Raw genomic sequence first — 6,821 nt, 5'->3', positions numbered from 1 at the left:
CCAAGGGTGGACTGCTACAACTTCATGATTAGTATTACTGTGTGAGGTAATTGATTTTTGCAGCTTATGAATGACATTTTTTTTAAACCCTCATGAAATATTTGGCTTTGTCTGCCCCTCACTGCCACAAATTCACATTTATAAAGAAGCACCTGGCTTGTAAACAAGTGACATTCTGATGAATGTAAGGAAACATTAAGCAACAACAGACTCAGACTCATGACCATAAAACAGCAGACGGAGCACACTGAGACAGAATAATTATACAGCTGCATAAATACATAATGGGAATAAAATAGTAATAATTTTTCCTGCAAACATAAATATATTGAAGTTGACAGATGCTGTCTGCTCAAAGACGGAGCAGAACATGACCAGTTCATGTTTGCCAGAACACACATTCTGACTCAAACAATAAGTCTAATGCAAATTATTTATTTTTCTAAACATCCTGATGGATGCAAACTCTAAGCTTAACCCTCTTAGGGGCAAATTAAGTTTTAGCAACAGAAAAAATGTGATATTTGGGGGAATTATCATATGTGGTAGTAAAATACAATTCTGCCTTTTTTGAGTTAATATGTTGCAGAATTGGCCCTGCTTGATAAGGGACCACTAGTTTCAACATGAGCACCAGCTTTATTTCTACAGAACTTTTCAAAACTGTGCAACAAAGTTAATAACACTAGAAATAACTAGCATTATGCTAGCATTTAGCTGTTGCAAATCTCCAACACCTGCCCAAAGAGGGTTAAACTTTCTACATGTCTATCTTACTTCTTACCCATTTATGTGGAACATCAGGCTCATCTTCTCAACGAAGGTATTATCTTCAAGTTAAAAACTTTAACTAATCAAAGAGATTAAGTATCTTAGAGTGTATTCAGACTGGAAAAGCCTGTTGGTCTGGACCAAGTATGCTTAATTTGGTCCAGATCGAGTCCTAATTCTGTGTCTGTATTCAGACTGCCTTTCAACCGCATTTCTGTTTCAAACCAAAGCTTGTGAACAAAACCTCTTTTACTGCTACTTTGGTACGGTGCAGGCATGCTGCAAGACCTTTACTGAGGAGACAACGGCTAAATTTTAGACATCAGCTCTGGGGTTCTGCTCTCTATTCTCATTTACTTCACTTTATATTCTTTATTAATTGTGTTTAGTTCTCTGTGCTTCTGTTTGGTGCAGTGTGATTCACGTGTTGTTCCTCCTTCCCACTCCTCTCTGGGGGAGCGGGAGTGATTTCAGGATTCCAGGTGCATCGCCTGTCCTCTAGTTATTGACTGTAGACCATGCCTCTGGCTCGTCTTGGCTGTGGACCTTACCCCCCACCCCACCCCTGCACACACAGTTTTATCTGGCTAAACTCTATTAAGGTACGTAGTTGTAGTTAGATAAGCGAATTCCACTTTAATAGTCCTGGTAAATCACCTGTCTGTCTTCAGAGGATCTCTCCTCATATGGGAATCCCTATGTTTGTTTTTCTTTTTCTCCGGAATCAGTTTTTTTAGGAATTCTTCTACACTTGGAAGGAGGGTCTAAGGGCAGGGATAACCAGTTTTATTTGGTCTGTTTAGTTTACCAATTAGCTGTTGTTTATATTTTATGACCGACCTTCTGTATAATTCGTGGGATGAAGCCCAATGAGGCCATTTTTTTGTGATATTGGGCTACATAAATAAAACTGAATTGAATTAAGAAGGTAGACTGATAAGTGTTTGTGACATAAAGATTGTCAAAACACCATGAGAAGCGATGTGTGTATATATAGTTCTTTATTGAGCCTGCTGTCATCTGACCACATTTCAAGGAGTCTCATTGTTGCTCCTCTACTTTGTTTACATCCCATAATGCCTGTCTTTGGTGTCCGTTTTGGTTCAGTTGTTCCGCTCTGAGCCTGGATGAACATTCACTTCTCCAATGAGAGTTTGAGGCCAAACTCCTTCTATTTGTTCTGTACTCTCGTGAGTCTTGCTTCATGTTCCTCCAGTGGGGGTATAAATAAAAGGATGTTGTCGATGAAGACCAATACTTTCAGATTCAGGTTCCTTACATACTCCTCCACGAGCCTCTGCAAAGTGCTTGGCACATGTGTCACTCCCTGGGACAATCCGGATGAATCCCAGAACTCTAATGGGCACACACATTCGGTCTTAGTTTGTTCGCTTCTTCCATCTCAATCTGGCAGTAGGCAGACTTTAGGTCGAGGACAGAGACCATTTTGACCCAGACAGGGCGGAGAAAGCATCCTCAAATTTGGGGAGTGGATAAGCGTCTTTAATCGTCTGCAGGGTCAGCTTCCTATAGTCCATACACAGGCAAACTCCTCCATCCTTCCTGCAGATGACTATGATTGGGGATGCAAACGGTGACTCTATTCTGTCTGAGAAAACTTAGAGCAAATCAGGGCTCAGTGGGATTGGAAACAAACGTGGAACTCCTAAATAGATGGGTTCGAGAACGGTTCCTGAGTCTGGTTGGGTATATTCAGACTGGAAATTTTTTGCAGATTCAAACTCTGGTTCACTTTAAGAGAACCAAATGTTTCCAGTCTGAACTCTCCCTTAAAGAAATGTGTTTAAAGCAGCAACATGACAGACGGTTCTTCAGAAGAGAAGCTGCTTTGGTCCGCTTTCAAAACTAAATTTGTTTTATGTAAAACATGAAATCAAAGCAAACACTAAAAAGAAAAGCTTTTGTTACATCAACTCTCAGAATATTTCTGACATGGTTTTGTGATAAAAACATGGAACATCTTGTATTGTATTGATAGTTTGAAATCAAAGCTGGAAACAGAGCTGCAGAAACATCACAGCTCTGAAATTCATCAAGTTTAGTTTCACTCAGGTTAAGTTTGGAGAGTTGCTCCAGGGAAATATTGTTTAAACCGCTTTTGGTACAGGTACAATATTGAAAACATGATTACACCTCTGCCTTGATGCTTTATTCATAAGTCTGAAGGGCAAAGCAAAGATTTTTTTTACTGCTTTTTGAAGGTTACGCAGACTAATCATTAAGAAGATGGAAAACAAAACAAACTTCAAGCAAACTTGTAAAATCCTATTTGACAACAGAGGTTGAAAAAACAGCAACCTCAAATGATAAATGTTCAGCATCAACATTTTAGAATGAATCAAAGTGGCCCATGGTTTTTATTTCAATGTAATTTAATCATTTGTGAACATTTTACATGTTTAAGGCTGGATGTTGAGTTTGTTCCCTCATAGAACATTATCTTTCTTGCTTTGAGGCAGTAAATATTGTGTTAGTTTGTTGATATTTTCATAAAATTATGGGCTTAAAAGTAGATTAATAGCTTGAAGAAAACTAAAACTTATGAATAAATACATTTAACGCACTATGCACCCGTGTAGAGGTTGACCCGTACCAGTGCTGTGGGTTTTTGGATTGTATTAATTTGACGTGTACAATCAATTTAAACCTTTCCTTTTTCATCTTTTCTTCATTTGCACCACTATCCTATGAAAATTCAACACAATTCTAAAATAAAATAAAAAAGGAAATAAATGTGCCAGTGATGTAAATATACCTTTTCTTTGGGGACTTTAGAAAATGAAGCCCTCAGTAAATAGGGTTAAACTTTAGTTTCTCAACAAGGTTTGTCTTTGTAACTCTGTTTCTGAGCGGGGTCAGGAATTTGTTGCTTCAACAACTTACTTACTTACACATTTTGCACCATGAGCTCCTTGGTTTGGAGTTTTTAACTTACTTTACCTGTATCACAGTAAAGAGCGGTGCAGCGACCTTTCCGACCCTCATTTGAAGATGCAAAGCTCAAAATAGCAGCAAAAGGACTAGAATTCTCTATAAAGTTCTGACATTCCTCCCTTTTCCCTGAATCCCGGCAACTTCATTTGTGCTCGGCTCTCAAAAAAGGAGAAACTCTTCAGGTCTTTTCTCTTTCAGCCAACTGGCCCGCTGGTAGGGCAGCAGGTCTCCAACAGCCTGCAGCTGCTGCTGTGAATATAAAGCAGGACGAGCTCTGATCACCGATTCACTCTGTCTGTAAATCCACAGAAATCTGAAAGGCAGAGCAGAAGGTGGAACTCCATTCTTTAGCTGCAAACTGACTGATGCTGGAGATGTTTTTAGTTCTGTCATTGCTCAAAGTCCCTCAAAGAAGCTGTTTATTCATTTTATTTGCTGTTTTATTGGCTTTACTACTTTTTATTGTGTTTCTGGGTAATCATTTTGCCTTCACTAGATGTACTTGTACTTTGTTCCCTCACTTGGTTTGTTAATATTTGTATTAAGAATGAGCATTTCTTGTTTTTCTCCTGCCTGTCTTCTTGTTAATGTGCTAATTTGTAAAATTGTACTTTTAGCTCACTGTTACTTTTTTGACCAAGTAAACTCTTTTTATTTTGGTTGATCCTGCATTCAAATGATTAAAGCTAAAGTCTACAAAAATGCCACACAAATTACACAAAAGTTCATGAAGGTCACATAAACTACACACAGACATACCTGGAGATGACATTCAAAAGCTAAGAAAAAAAAAAAAAACTGTTCCATAAAAATAAATTATTTGTGGGCATGCCTTAGTAAGTTTGTTGAAGGCACAAATTAGCATTTTGAACAACTTAGAATGTATGGGCACAATTGTGCATTTTGTATGGTCATGGACAAAAGTTTTGAGAATGACACAAATACTATACATTTCCACAAGGTCTCTTCCTTCAGGATTTTTAGGTGTTTGCCAGATGTTTCTATGATTTAATGACATACAAGTAGAAGCATTTTAACAAGTATCAAAAGCTTTTATTCAGAATTATGTTACCTGGCCCTTTTGTGGCAGGGCTGAAATGCAGTGGAAATGTGGTTTCAGTGATAAAGTTCATTTTTAAGGCAAATGGGGACTTTGCTAATAATTGCAGTTGAGTGGATCACTCCTCATAACATTCTGGAGTAGATATACATTTCCATGACACTGCAAACTTTGGACAAAGTAATAGTTGTGTCATTCTCAAAACTTCTGGCCATGACTGTAGACACAAATTTACATTTTGTGGACAAACAACATTGTTTTTTGGACACAAAATAGCATTTTGTGGACACCTTTTAGCATTTTGTTGGCACAAACTAACAATGCGGCGAACATAACCATAACCCAAACTTAATGTGGCGACGGTGGTATGAGGGTGTTGCAACAACGCCACCTGGGGCTGTTTGGCCCCAGGAAATGAAATTAAAGGACACTTAAATTCTTGCTTTAAACCAAGGCAGAGGCTGAGGTAAATATTAAAAATATAATTTATTAAGAGCTATATAAAAATGTTAAAACAACTTCCACATTTCAGAGGGGGAGCTCACCGAGGTGGCTGGAGCTGCAATAAAAACAACACACAACTAAAACAACACCGGAAGTGGAGATTCACTGCAAACTTGACAGGACACAACACGCTGAAGCCACCACCAGACAGCAGTCCACTACCTCAGCGTCCCACCTCCTGAAACAGGAACAAAAACAAAAGAATAAAAATCACAATAGAAACAGTTAAAATAAAAAATGAACACCAGGCGTGCCGGGCCAACCACCCGACCGCCAGTCGGACACAAGGTGATGGTGGGGAGGGAAGAAACTGTCCACAGTCCTGCGAGACGGCTTCCAAGTTGAGGTATCCTCCGTGCAGCGGGCGTGTGTCTCTCATCCACCGTGGCGAGGGAGGGGGCGGACGCACTCGAGCTCAGGCAGAAAAACACGTAAGGCAAAGCAGCAGCTCTACTCCCCTGTTTGCGGGAGAGAAGGAATCGTGCAGCAGAACACTTTTGATCACTGAGAAGGAGCGAGTTCACGCAACATTCGTAAGGAGCACATTGTAGATATGCCGAATGATTGGCCGACTATCTGCGTGCCTACCACTCGCGCTCTCACTTCCTGGTGACCTGGTATGGCAACTGAAAGAGGTCATAATTAAAAAGCAAAGCAAGAGAGCTTTTTAAAGCGTGATAAATAAACCAGTGAGTGAGTCCTCCTGATTGGTTGGCGTGTCCTACCTGCCACATTATGCACCACCGGAGGCGGCGACAGATACAATCAAATACCCTCTGCACGTCTTCTGCAATGCTTCTGAGCAGCCACACGGGTCTGTAGCATACTTCACTTCAAGATGTGATGACTCTGTTCATGTGGCCTTCATGAAGGCAAGATCCAGAGTGGCTCCAAAGAGCCACCAATCAATGCCGCGTCTCGAGCTCTGTGCAGCATTAACAGGAGCTCAGCTGTCTTCCCTGATCCACTGTGATCAAACCGTCACAATCACACAGACTTCCACCACAGTCTTGAACTGGCTTACATCCAAATCATGTCAATTCAAAGTCTTTGTTGGGACCAGGGTCTCAGAAATCCAAGACCTAACTGCTGGCCACATGGCGATACGTGGATATCCTCAATAATCCAGCTGATGACCTAACAAGAGGAAAGACTCGGGCTGAGATAGCAGCTCCAAGCTGATGGACTGAGGAACATCTTTCCTCTGCTGCCCAGAACATCAGTGGCCAGTACGTCCAGCTTCCACTGCACCAGAAGATACCCCAGAGATCAAGCACATTCTGTGGTCTGATCCAGGTGAACCAGTATTTAATTGAAGCCACACAGTAAATGCTTCAAGGGGCGGCAGAAGATGGTGTGCACCCTCAGGGATGGGATGATGCGGAAAACTTACTGCTGAGGACAAGACAGCTGGAGTGCTTCACTGAAGAAGTGAACTGCATTAAAGCTGGCAGATCAGTGCCACCTAACTGCAGACTGAGCATGCTGGCCCCAGAAATGGACACTGAATCAGGTCCCATCCATGTGGGAG

Source organism: Oryzias melastigma, linkage group LG17, assembly GCF_002922805.2.
Source record: "Oryzias melastigma strain HK-1 linkage group LG17, ASM292280v2, whole genome shotgun sequence".
NCBI classification, from domain to species: domain Eukaryota; kingdom Metazoa; phylum Chordata; class Actinopteri; order Beloniformes; family Adrianichthyidae; genus Oryzias; species Oryzias melastigma.
This window is presented reverse-complemented; position numbering follows the sequence as displayed.